The sequence below is a fragment of the Ursus maritimus genome, unplaced genomic scaffold (genome assembly GCF_017311325.1).
Source record: "Ursus maritimus isolate PB19 unplaced genomic scaffold, ASM1731132v1 scaffold_4, whole genome shotgun sequence".
NCBI lineage: Eukaryota > Metazoa > Chordata > Mammalia > Carnivora > Ursidae > Ursus > Ursus maritimus.
The window spans coordinates 15,273,724-15,288,137 of record NW_024426552.1 but is presented as its reverse complement, the minus strand read 5'-3'; the positions used below and the strand labels follow the sequence as shown (position 1 = coordinate 15,288,137).

The 14,414-nt window shown below is 42.0% G+C and overlaps 1 pseudogene; it reads right to left on the bottom strand.

Moving 5' to 3' along the window:
- Nucleotides 1-13,684: 13,684 nt before the first annotated feature.
- On the bottom strand, nucleotides 13,685-14,055 carry LOC103673203 (annotated as a pseudogene).
- Between the last annotated feature and the right edge of the window lie 359 nt (nucleotides 14,056-14,414).

Below are 14,414 nucleotides of genomic sequence, written 5' to 3'. Positions count from 1 at the left end.
AAGCAAGGCTCAAGACTTACCAGGAGTCACTGCAGTCTACATGCAAATCTCTATTTGGTTATACGTTCTTCTTTTCAGAGAGAGAGATGAGTGTTGGTGGCATTTGAAGACACTGACCCGCATCCCCAAACTGTTACATGACCATTGCAATATTATAAATACAGATATTTAGGGTGTGGATTATAATAATAGTGGTTGACATAGCAATAACTATAAAGCTTACTGAGTGGCATTCACTGATTTTTAGCTCCCTGATCCAGAAATGGGAAGCAAGGAAACTTGCTTAGTGGTGCTAAAACCCCCAAAGCAGGAGTTTCTGCAAACCTGGTTTCAGTTTGAGATTTAGGATTAAGGTGTAGGTGAGGAATTTATGTATCCCCCAAATCTCAGTCTACCTTTATAATCAATGTCCTGCTATGGAATACATTCAAAAGGAGCCAATAAAAGAGACCTAAGAAGGGAATATTTACAAAGTTGGGGGCAGGGTTAAGGGAAATGGGGTGGGTGGTGAAGCCCTGGGGACTGGCAGCCTCAGGAAAGTCTCTCCTAGGCCTTCGAAAATGACGGGGGGAAGAAGCAGGACTAGGACCTGGCAGAGACTGTGTCTGGAGGAGAGGCTTCACCCCATCACATTTGCAAGAACTTGTGTTTTGGTGGGGGTGGGAGGCCACAGCCTACCCAGGGCTAGCAGGGAGGGGCCTGGGGGAGAAATTCTCATCCTTCCCTTTTCTGCTGGTTACCCCCAAAGGACAAACCCAATCACATGTCAGAGGGCAAAGCGAAACTTTGTTGCTGTGGTCCAGATAGCCAGGCTCCAGGGGTGGGGGGGGTGGGGGGAAGGGCCTGGGGGGGGTGGGGTAGACATAGCAGGGTGGAAAAGCCAGGACAGTGGATCTGCAGGGGCCCATGGAAGGTCTTTTGCACAGATGACCCACAAGCTAAAAAGGGAGAAATACCTCAGAAGCAAATAAAAAAAAGCAGGATGGCCAGGCTTGTGATTTTCACCCAGCGTCCTTCCTAGTTTGTAGAGCCCCATTCGGTATCCAGGAATATGAACCAAGAGGACCCTCAGCTCCTCCTCCCTGAGGATGGATCAGGGGCAGGGTTGCCAGACAAAGTACAAGAGGCTTAGTTAACACTGAACTTCAGAAAGCAGATAAACAATGAATGGATGGATAAATATATATAGCATAAGTATGTCCCAAACATTGCGTTAAAAAAAAAAAGAGCTGTTTATCTGCAGTTCAGTTTTAACTGAGAACTTCATATTTTTATTGGATAAATCTGGCAATGCGAATTAGGGAGGGTGGTGTGGAGATGGCTCTGTGAGCGTACCCTGCCCCCTCCCACCCTTGTCCTTAACTACCATTTGTTTAGAAGAAAGTGCTCTGGAAGTAGAAATGTGCTATAGGATTTCTGAAACCATGCTCTTGCAACATCAGTGTTTGAAATGCGAAGCATTTAAAAAAAAAAGGAGAAGAAAACACTGTTTCATGGTCAAATAAGTTAGAGTTACACTGGGTTAAAGTTAGAGTTCTCCCAGCTTTCGGCTTTCTCCTGGCCTGTATGTATGTATGTATGTATGTATGTATGTATTTATTTATTTATAGGTTTTATTTTATTTGTATTCATTTATTTTTAAAGATCCTATTTATTTGTCAAAGAGAGAGAGCACAAGCAGGGGGAGCAGCAGGCAGAGAGGGAATCAGGCTCTCCGCTGAGCAAGGACCCCGATGCGGGTCTTGATCCCAGGACCCTGAGAGCATGACCTGAGCTGAAGACAGATGTTTCACTGACTGAGCCCCGCAGGTGTCCCATAGATTTTAAAGTAATCTCTACACCCAACATAGGGCTTGAACGCACAACCCCAACATCAGGAGCCGTGTGCTCCATTGACTGAACCAGCCAGGCTCCTGTCTCCTGGCCTTTAATGCTACTGTGCACTGTGACCCCAACAAGAGTGTTTACTTGCTTTATTGAAAACCCAGTACAACAAACAAATGACAGGCCCAAGATCCTTCTGTTCCACAGTGACCAGAGGTTTCCACTGAAATGCAGTTTAAATTTAGCAGTCATTTCGGGGCGCCTGGGTCGTTAAGCATCTGCCTTCGGCTCAGGGCGTGATCTCAGGGTCCTGGGATGGAACCCAGCCCCGCATTGGGCTCCCTGCTCGGCTGGGAGCCTGCTTCTTCCTCTCCCACTCCCCCTGCTTGTGTTCCCTCTCTCTCTGGCTGTCTCTCTGTCTGTCAAATAAATAAATAAAATATTAAAAATAAATAAATAAATAAATAAATAAATAAATAAATTTAGCAGTCATTGTGATGTCCATCACGCAGTATCTCAAAATCTTGCCTTAAGGCTTTATTTGCATTTATAAAGAGGTTTTAAAGCTCCCCATAAATGTTTGCAAAGTGATAGCATTCTATTTAATAAGATATTAGATTGTCCACTTGATATGCCATGGTTTTGCTTAATTTAAAATGAGGAATCAATTAAAACCAAATTATCATCCAAGCAGGGGCAATCCTGGATTTTTCAGAGAGAAGAATGAGGATAGAAATACCAGCTTTCTCTGCTTCACAAGGTTATTTTTGAAAAGAAATGAAATGTTGTGAAAGACGCACAAAAGATTACAGCGTTGAATGAAGTTTTATTATTACCCTCGCTGTAGAGTTGGTGGGCTACACCGGTCTTATGGTTTTCTTTCTTTCTAGTGCTAAGAATTTTAGTTAATTTGTCCAACCCATAATCCTATTTCGTAGTGTGCAATGGGAGAAAAAGGGAGGCGCGTCAGTTAGGATTAGAATGAGCTGCAGAATAAGTCAGTCGGAGAAAGACATACCACATGATTTCACTTATATGTGGAATTTAAGAAACAAAACAGATGAACATAGGGAAAGGGAGGGAAATTAAAATAAGACAAAATCAGAGAGGGAGGCAAACCTTAAGAGACTCTTAACTCTAGGAAACAAACTGAGGGTTTTTGGAGGGGAGGTGGGTAGGGGGAAGGGGTAATTGGGTGGTGGGCATTAAGGAGGATACCTGAGGTTATGAGCACTGGGTGTTGTATGCAACTGATGAATCACTAAACTCTACCTCTGAAACTAATAATACACTATATGTTCATTAATTGAGTAAAAAAAAAAAAAAAAAGAATCCGCTTGGAAGGACAGATTTCATGCTTACCCCCCACCCCAGCCACCACCACCAAATAAAACAGTGGAAAGATCTTTTTCTTCTAGGATGTGAAAAACTGGGGAAGTAGAGTCCTGGGTTGATCGGCTTCATAAAATCTTCAGAGCCTCAAATTTCTCTGCTGTTATTGAGGGATGTTCCTCATTATTATGGCCTGAGATGGCAGCAGCTCATTGTTATGGTTTGAGATGGCTACAGCGAGGAAGAGGAGGGGCCAGGGGAGACTGAGGAGCTCAGTCGTTAAGCATCTGCCTTCGGCTCAGGAAGTGATCCTGGAGTCCTGGGATGGAGCCCCGCATCGGGCTCCCTGCTCCCCTGGGAGCCTGCTTCTTCCTCACCCACTCCCCCTGCTTGTGTTCCCTTTCTCACTAGATGTCTCTCTCTGTCAAATAAATAAATAAAATCTTTAAAAAATTAGTAAAAAAAAAAAAAAAGAAAAAAAGGAAGAAGAGGAGGGGCCGGCAGGGTGGGCTGGCTATCCTGGAAGTTGCCACAAGATGCTTCTGGGCCACAGGGTGCCCGGATATTTGCTCAAACATTATTCTGGGTGTGTCTGTGAGAATGTTTTCACATGAGATTTACTTTTAAATTAGTAAACTGAGTAAAGCAGATTGTCCTCCCTAATGTGGGAGGACTTCATCCAATCGGTTGAATAGAACATAAAAGCTCTGAGTGAGAGAGAAATCCTTCTCCTGCCTCCCTGCCTTGAGTTAGGATATTGGCTCATTCCTGCATTTAGACCAGAACAGAAACATTGGCTCTTTCTGGCTCTCAAGCCTGCTGGCCTTCAGATGGGAATTGCACCATTGGCTTTCCTGGGACTCTAACTTACAGATGACAAATCTGGGGACTTGTCAGCCTCCATAATCACATGAGCCAATTCCTTATAATAACCCCCCCCCCCATCTCCTGTTGGTTCGCTTTCTTTGGGGAATGCTGACTAATCCAATCCCATTGTCTGGAACTTAATATGGAAGAAAAAGAGCAAGTATATGGAGTGAAATGTGTGGGGGTGTAAGCAGAAGATTCTGCCACAGGAAGGAAACTGAAACCCTTCAGGGTATGTGTGCGTCAGCAGTGATGGGGGTGCAGTCTTTTATTTGGGGAGCTGACCAAGAGCACGGCCGTATCAGCAGGTCAGGCTCTCCACGTATGAATTTGGGCAGCAGGATCTTCCTCTGTCCTACCAGCTCAAAGTCCCTGGAAAATATGAATCATATCCACATTCCTTCATTTTAAATATCTATCCAGAGTATGTTAAATACAAATATCTCTACAAATAGAAAGCTCTGTCACTTTGTGCCGTGATGCACATTTGTATGGATATGAATATATGTGTATAAAACATGGAAATAGGGTATTTGGTCTGTTTTAATGCCTGAAATGGAAGTAAGGGTGATTACTTTTGTATAGTGAGTAATACACCCCTGGTTTTTGGCATTTTCTTTTTCTTACACCAGGTAACTGTCAAGGGTGAAGAATGGATGACAAAAGGTTTTGACAATGATGACAAATTATTCAGTTCCTAGATTGGGGATTTTTTTTTTATTAGTTTCAGGGGTAAAATTTAGTGATTCATCAGTTGCATACAACATCCAGTGCTCATTCCATCAAGTGCGCTCCATAATGCCCATCACCCAGTTACCCATCCCCCTATCCCCCTCCCTTCCAGCAACCTTCAGGTTGTTTCCTAGAGTTCAGCATCCCTTATGATTTGCCTCCCTCTCAATTTTCGTTTTATTTTATTTTTCCTTCCCTTCCCCTACGTTCATCTGTTTTGTTTCTTAAATTCCACACATGAGTGAAATCATATGGTATTTGTCTTTCTCTGACTGACTTATTTTCCTTAGCGTAATACCCTCTAGTTCCATCCACGTCATTGCAAATGGCAAGATTTCATTCTTTTTGATGACCAAGTAATATTCCACTGTATATATACCACCTCTTCTTTATTCATTCATCAGTCGATGGATATCTGGGCTCTTTCCGTAGTTTGGCTACTGTGGACATTGAGGCTATAAACATTGGGGAGCAGGTGCCCCTTTGAATCACTGTGTTTGCATCCTTTGGATGAATACCTAGTAGTGCAAATGCTGGATCATAGGTTGGGGATTTTGAAGCCACTTCACTGGCTGGGTGAAGGTGTTACCCCATTATTAGAGGTCTAGTGCTTGATTTTCAGAGCAGTTATCCAAGCTCTTGTAAGAACTGCTAATAAGAACATGCATCTCTTCCCAAGCTTTGTACAAAGATCAATTGTACATAACTCCTGAGGGTTGTTGTCATTTCTTGCCTCCTCGTTTTTCCATCCCTGGGAGAGAAACAGGGGTATGAGATCTGTTTGGTTTGCTATTATCCTGGGATCCTAGTATAGGACCATCGGAATAATCACTAGGTGGAAAGTCGAATAAATACTTACTTTTAATTTGTAATTGGTTACCAAACTTAAAGCTTTATGTAGCGTCAGGACTAATTGAATAATTTGTAGGACCAAGTATGAAATGAAAATTTGGGGCTCCTTGGTTCAAAAATTAAGAATCTCAAGACACTGATGGTAGAGCAGGTAGAGCCAGCACAGGGCCCTTCTGAGTGTGGATCCTGGGCAACTGTACGGGTGGCACATCTATGAAGCCAGCCCCTCTGAGTGTTGCATGATTACCACTGTGATGTCCTGGAAGTCTCCACAAAGCTCCCACTTTATCCCCTCCCTCCATGCCCTCGAATCTTCTCTTTCTTCCCAAATCTTTACTTTGTATAACGTTATCGGAAATGAGCGGGTCTAAAGAGAAAACATTAATTAGTTTAAGATTTTTTCCCTTTCCTGACCAGCAGGACTCACAGACATTTCCCTGTCTTCTGACTGCCTCTAGTATGAGGCCGTATCCTGAGCTGCTTTCTCACCATGTATACACACGTGGAGAACATTCGTGGGGCTGTGTGTATGAAGGGGATTGATTCCTACCAAATAAACTAGGAATATTTGACAAAGGCCCTTGGCATTTAATATGGAAAAATGACCCATACGAATCTCATCATCCACATGTAGTGAAGCATGAACTGATTTCCCAGGGAGATGGGATATACCTGGATCGCGGAAGACTTATAAGGCAAATGAAAGGCACATATTCTAATCAAAGTAGCTTCTGATTGCTTTCTCTCCTGTGCTACTGTAAGCGTCAGGGCTCTCCAGAGACACAAAACCAGTCCAAGGAACTGGCTCAGGCAATGACAAAGGCAGGCAAGTTCCCAAATCTCCAGGGCAAGTCAGTAAGCTGGAGACTCAGGCGAGGGGGCAGTGTATTTCCGGTCCGAGTCTGAAGGCCTGGGAACCAGGAGAGCCAGTGGTGTGGTTCCTGCCTGAGGGCAGGCCCGTTGGAGACCTAGAGGAGCTGGCTTTCAGAAGGAAGAATCCCTTTTACTCGGGAGGGCGTCCGCCTTTCTGTTCCATTCAAGTCTTGGCTGCAGGGTGAGGCCTACCCGCCTTGGAAAGGGCAATCTGCTTCATTCAGTCTATCAGTTCAACAGTTAATCTCATCCCAAAACACCCCTATGGGAGCATCCAAGCTAATGTTTGACCACATATCCGCCCCCCCCCCCCCCGGGGTCACATGAAGTCAACCGTCACGGATACCCTATTGCCACAAATTCTGTATAGCACTTAAAATTCCTGGCTTCGCACGTAGTGGAGGAAGCTAACATTCTATTTGTTCCTTCTACCGCCTGGCCATAACTGAAGAGTTAATGAGAACAAAAGGTAAATTCCTACATCAACAGTTTACTGAGCGCGAAGCACAAGCCAGGGAAGAGAAAATAACCAAAAAGAGCTGATTCATACAAAGAATATCGGTGAGGAAGCAGCCTTGTTTGAGTGGGTTTTACCTACGAACTTCCTTCTTTCACTTGTTAGCTGTCTTACCAGGGACGTGACTTATTTTCTCTCATGATTGTCCTTTTAGGGCTGGAACCGAGCGAGGGTCAGCACCGCTGCTGTGTGGAATAGGCTGGGTTAGGGAGGACACACAGAATGAGGGTGAACAACTCAAAGTGGATGAGAGAGTAGCTCTGGGTCTGGGCATCCATCACCACGGGGCAACAAGAGTTGGAAGGAGTAAGCTGAGGGGAAATAGGAAAGAATGTGGGAAGGAGCAGAGAGGGGGAGGCTGGAGGGGGGAGAGGTGTGAGGTCAGCCCAGGTGGGCTGGTCATGGTCAGCTCTACTTCTATTTTTTAAAAATATTTTATTTATTTATTTGAGAGAGACAGTGTGTGTGTGTGTGTGTGAGAGAGAGAGAGAGAGAGAGAGAGAGAGCGCGCATGAGCCAGGAGGAGGGGCAGAGGGAGAAGCAGGCTCCTCGCTAAGCAGGGAGCTCAAAGTGGGCCTCGATCCCAGGACCCTGGGAACATGATCTGAGCCGAAGGCAGATGCTTAACCGAATGAGCCGCCCAGATGCCCCCGGCTCTACATTCTTGAAGAAGATGCTCAGATCATACCAAGGAGAGAGAAACCAGCCTGCAGCTTGGAGAAGACGCAGGTGATAAGAGAGGAAAAAGAGCTGTCATTGCTGAATTCCTTGAGAAAAAAAACTATTCAGAAGAAGCTTGAGGCTTAAAAGACAGTGGCATCCGTGGGTCAAACAAGCTTGAACTAAAAGGCAGATTTGATTAAACAGTTAAGCATGAATGCCAGGGTCTTTCTTAACTTAGGCCTTTGTTTACACCTTTCTCTCTGCCTGGACCTGAAATGCCTTCTCTCTCTGCCACTACCTGGTTCACGCCTGCTCATTACTAGGTCTCCACCTAGCTGCTTTTCCTTCCAGAAGACACCTCTGACCCCTCAAGACTGGATTTCGTGCCTTCCTCCCGTGTTCTCAACTCGCCCGATTTTGGAACATATTGTACTGATTGAGGTTGCTTTCTGCCACGTCTGTTTTCCTGGAGGAGCTGGAAGTTCCTTTATGACTAGGGTTGTGTCTTGTTTAAAGTCCCATCCCCAGAACATCCTTCAGTGCCGGGCACTGTATAGGAGATGCTAACTGAAAGAAGGAGCGAATGCATGGGTTCCCTTCTGCTGCTGTCTCAGTGGCCCTTAAGGCCCTGTGCTGGGCATTTGGTGACGGAGCATCAGGAAGACTGAGGTAGAAGTGGGGGTGAGACAAAGCAATTGGACACTCTGCCTGGCCTCCGAGAGCCTTAGGTCACAGCTGTGACTCATGCTGTGACACAAGACAAGTGAAATAATACAATACTGTAGTACGAGACAGGAGAGCAGGAGTGCCAGATTTAGTAAAAAAAATACAGGGTGCCCAGGGAAATTTGAATTTCAGATAAACCACTAATAGTCCATATACATCTCATGGAATATTGGGGGCATACTAATGCTAATAGTTATGCATTGTTTATTAAAATAAAGGTGTGACTTGTTCTCCTGTAATTTACCAACCCTAAAAGAGAGGAACATGGCCTATAAGAGATCATATTACCTCTGTATTTTAGGGGGTGATATGGGGATCTAAGAGAAAGATGATTCAGAAAACATTTTCTAGGCAAAATGAGTTGCAAAGGATGTGAGCCAAAGCGTGGAAGAAATGCAGTGGAGGCAGGAGGCTTCAGAGACTGGCTGCCATCACCACCGGGGAGAAGGTGTGAAATGGGTGGTGAGAAATCCAGCTAGATGGTTGGGCCGGGTCTGGTGACCTCTGATGTGTCAGAGCCTCAGCATCCCCAGGACCCCCGCCCCTTTGCCTTGGCTAGACTTCATGAACAGGCAGGGCAGGATCTTTCTGCCTGGGCAAAAGTTTCATCTTTACCCAGTTGAGCAGCACTGGACATTAGTCTGTCCCTGTCAATAATAAAGAAAAAGCACCAGGGACATTTTGCAAGGGTCATAAATTGCTCAATCGTTTGCATTTTTTCAAACACTGGTGTCAAAACAGCATCTCTGGCCAAGTCGAGGAGAAAGTGAATATTAACAATGACTTACCAAAACAAGATGGGAAATACTAACAACTTCGAAAGTATTTATAATTTAGCCTTTCCACTTTTCTCTTACAGTATTTATTTAGATTATATGGTAAATATATAATGAAATTAATAAATAAGCTTACTTAGCATCTAGGTAAGAGGTGGAAACGTTTATATAACCTTTATCGAGCACCTGCTATGCTCCAGGGGGCAACATATACAATTTCCCCTACCCTTTTTTTTTAAGATTTTATTTTTTAAAGTAATCCCTACACCGAATGTGGGGCTTGAACTCATAACCCTGGGATCAAGAGTTGCACATTCCACGGACCGAGCCAGCCAGGCACCCCAACAATTTCCTTACTCTTAATCACGACACTACTGTAACGCTACTGTGCATATATAAACATATGCAATAACATTATAATGCTGCTGTGTATATAAGCATATACAATCATACTGTAAATGTTGTTACGTGCCTCTTGCTGAGTTTCATGTTTGTTCGCTCATCTGTGATCACTCAAGTAGCAATTTAGTTATTTTGAATTCCAATCTGATTTGGCTCTCACGTCTATATTGTTTCCATTATATCACACCTATAAGTACAGATCCATGGATAAACAACAATTACTGAGCCTTATGGCATACACCCTGTGGGAATAGAAAGGAAAGAACCTCTAATTCTGTCTTATGGGCATCAAGAATGGCTTTGTAGGGGAGGTGATGCTTGAGTAGTGATTGACAAAATTTTCTCATCTTCTAATCAGATTAATAATAGACGATGTGTGGAGAATACTCGCAATAAAAGAAGTATTACTAGTTTTAAAAACATAGTGTATTATTTCTAAAAGGCTCTCATTAGGTTTTTGTAATCTTTTATTAAATGTTCCACGTTGATGACACATACTTACATTCTCATACTTGCTTCTTTTTTTATTACACACCCACTAATATAATTAGTCATATTCATTAAATGGTCATTATTTATAATCTTTAGCTACTTATATGATTATAGTTTGATACTACTTTTGTTAGAAACACTACACATTCACATAGAAGTATGTCTTAAATGTCTTTATAATTCTATAACCTATGTGAATGGTTACGTACTTGGGTTGACTAAATTCCTCCCACATAATTATTTCAATTATATAAAATGTTACTTACATAAGTGTAATGGTATTATAGTTGTAAAATATTCAATTCTGTAATTATGTAAGATTAAAGTAAGAAGAAAGCCCTGAAATTTTAGCAGCATACTTCCTAGAGAAAATCTGAATGGTTCTTTCCTATGTTTTATTTTTATTTTTATTTTTATTTATTTATTTATTTTTAATTTTATTTTTAAAGTTTATTTATTTAAGTCATCTTTACACCCAACGTGGGACTTGAACTCATGACCCCAAGATCAAGAGCCACACACTCTTCCAACTGAGGCAGCCAGTGCCCCTCTAGTCCTGTATTTTAAACAACTATAATGATAAAATATGAAAACAAAATGCTCTTCAATGCTTTGCTTTCTCATAAGACATTAACCAAATTCTAGTTTAAAACCTCAGAGAGTGTTAGTTTTGAATACATTCTTGTGAGCTGAATCCTCTTTGAACCCAAATCTGGTTTTCAGATTTTCTCTCCAGGAAGCCCTCTAGAGGGATCTCACTTCCCTGGGTTAATACTTAACGTATTTTTCCCTCAGCAACTCATTGTACATTGCCTTAGAAGCTTTGCAGGCTTTTCTTGTACAGAAAAAGTTCTTTAAAAATGCCCAGGACACGCTTCTTCACTTGGTAAGCTTTGACAGCCGTCTTTGACTGACTGACTTTCTGACAATGACTGTCCAGAAGCAACAGGAAGAAGGGCGTAATTCTGCCTTGACTAGAACATTCGTGGGGAAGGTTCTATGCTTGAATTTCAGATGTGCTCCTCAGGAAGTCATATAAACTTGATGCTTATGCTTGCTGAAGGAGAGATTTTAAATGAAGATAAAATTATGACTTCCATACAATATAAAATGAACGTGTATCAAAGATTTTATTTAACTCAGGAATTAATGAGGGACCAACAGTTGTTGTAGCCCGTTTAAAAGAGAACCACACGTATTATAGTCAAAGAATGGGACATGAATTCTCAAATACATGCAAGACTGGTAAAACTGGTCAATAGCCACAAGAATACAATTTGTATTTTTATGGACAGGAATTGTTTGCATTACAATAAATTTTCCACAAGTTAACTTCTGTCTCTAAAAGGCACACAAAGGCATAGATAACCCAGATGGATGAGCTAGATGATGCTAGTAAATTTAGTCTGTCCCATTTTTTCTCATGTAGTCTTTCTTTAAAGGGTGCTTTTTTTTTGGAAGGTGGACGCCTGGGTGGCTCAGTCAGTTAAGCAACTGCCTTCAGCTCAGGTCATGATTCTAGGGTCCTGGGATTGAGCCCCACATCAGGCTCCCTGCTCAGTGGGGAGTCACCCTCCCCAACCCCGTGCTTGTGCTCTCTCTCTCTTTCAAATAAATAAATAAATAAATAAATAAATAAATAAATAAATAAAATTTTTAAAGGGTTCTTTTGGGGCATATGACATCTTTATAATGATAAATAACTCAAGATTTAGAAATTAACTGGTGAATAAATTAGTTGTTGGGTCCAAGACTCACACACAGGAATTTTTCATTGAAATTCATCTTGAACAATAGCATAAAAATTAAGGATTCTTTTGAGAATCAGGCACTAACTAGTTATACGATGATGCAAAAACTGAAATATTATTCTACTTTCTGTATATGGCCATGAAATACAATATAGGCGTTCTGAATGATTTGGATCTGTTCTCTAACTAGCAGCAACCTCCCTGTCACTCACAGATCGACCTCCATAGTAACAGCCGTGCTAATACCAACAATAATAATAAAAACTATGGCAGCCAAGTCCTACTGATTCCTTAACATGAGCCAGTGTTAGGTCTTTTACCTATACATTTTTAAATTTAATTTTCATACCAGCACATACAGTGGGGTATAATTATACCTATTTTATGGAATAGCAGTTCATGCCTTCCTTACTCTAAGTCCTTCTTTTTTAAAAAAGAAAAGGAAATTTTAAGCAAACAAGTCTCACTGAATGATCTGAATTATAGTATCTCAAAAGCAGCATGGTTCAGTGAACTAAACAGCAATCCTTTTTTGGCTCTGGTTTCCTCAACGACTTGGCTTCTTTCCCCTCAGTTTTAAGTTATGAATAGCTTTACATAATTGCTGATGCTTAATCTCTGTGCAATGCTTCGAGAAATCTCTTAAGGTATAAAACCCTCAATTATTACTCTTTTTATGAGTGAATTGGAAAGGACTTGAGTGCTTTGCTTTAACAGACAGATTTAGAGTCTGGAACTGTTGACTTCTAGCCATTCAGAGAGAAAACATCTGAAAGAGTAATGCAATGAAATTACAAAACAAACAGTGTTTGGGGAACTGAGACACTATCAGACTACCCACGTCGGAAAACGATGTTCACACTTACCCACACTTTGTCTTTCTTCCTCCCCTTCTTCTTCACCTCTGTTCTCTTTATTGGCTTTGTATGATTATAAAGTCATTTAGTACCTGACCACATGAAGAAATATGCTGAGTTTGACTTTCTCGATGGCATAAACTGAGGAATTCATTTTAATATATGTTGCATTTATTTTACAGATGACTCTTTCTTGTTGTCCTGTACTTACGGTTCTAAACCCTCTTTATCTTGCTCTGCATTTTTATTTCCTTGCTTTCTATTGTGGCAAAAGGAAAACAAAAAGCAATCACTACACCAAGGACACCCTCTCAGTAAAGATGGTTTCCTCCAGGCCTGACTGTGAGCTTTCTCCACCCCACTCATAGAAAGGGTTAGAATAAGGAAGTAGCATGAGTCATTACGATTGCCACACGCTCAGGAAAACCCCTGCTCCATCTTCCTCTCTACCCTGGGTGACAGGAGGTAAAATTTCAGAACATATGTTCAGGAGTTCTCTGGAGGAACATAGCATCGATTTGATCAAAAACAGCAATAGAAAAGACACACATAAAAAAATCTTTGAAGAGCAGAAGAATGGGTCTGATCTAAATTTGTTTATAAGCTAGTTGTTTGGAAGTAGGAATGCAGTTGCCTTTTCTTACACATCCTCTAAAACTGCTCCTAGATTAGCTCACCCAAGCCTATCGCACCCCCATGTGGCTGACATACATATAGTATTGTTTTTGTGGGGAAGACACATTTGGCTTTCCAGTTTGATTACTAGGGACATGTTCAACAGAATGAAAAGACAGCCTGCAGAATGGGAGATAATATTTGTTATCCATATAGTTAATTTTATATATGGTGTGAGGTAGGGGTTCAATTTTATTCTTTTTCATTGGTTGTTCCAACACTGTTTGTTGAAAAGATTATTGTTGTTGTTGTTGTTGTTGTTGTGTGTGTGTTTTTAAAGTATATCCTCCATTTTATTTTTTTTCCAGAGAACAGTTTTTCTTCAGTCCTTAAGGACTTAGCTCTTTACATGGGCTTTGGTGGAAGTTATGGGGTTGCACCCTTGGATCCAAATTGGGGCGGGGGTGTTGGGTCCTTCCGTGCTTCATGAGAGCAATTCCTGACTACCTTTCTGTGAATGGCACAGCTCACACAGTGATGTGATGTAGTTTCACACAGAGCTTGGGAAGCATATAGGCATTGAAGACACTTGCTTTGGAAATGTCCCTGATGGCAGTGGCCTCTACTATGTTCTGAATAATGAACTTCTTAATGGCCTTGTCCTTGGGCACAAAAAAGGCAGAGTTGGTGCAGCAAACAGGCTGCACTTGGCCAGAGCCCTTTCTGGCATGACCACTATTCCTCCTTTTCTTGGTTATCTTGGAAGCGAGGACCCAAGAGAATGAAAAGATTGTTGTTTATCCATTGAAATACACCAGTACCAAATTGTCTTTACTACTTTATTACTGTAGCTTTGTAATAAATAATTTTGAAGCTAGGCAGTCTAAATCCCACAAGTTTCAGGATGCCTGGGTGGCTCAGTCGGCTAAGCATCTGACTCTTGATTTTGGCTCAGGTCATGATCTCAGGATTATGAAATGGAGCCCTGTGTTGGGCTCTGCACTGGATCTGGAGTCTGCTTAAGATTCTCTCTCCCTCACCCTTTGCCCCTGCGGCCCCCCCCCATCTTCCCACCTCCTCTGGCCTGCTCATGCTTGAACTCTCTCTCTCGAAAAAAATAATCCCTACAAGTTCC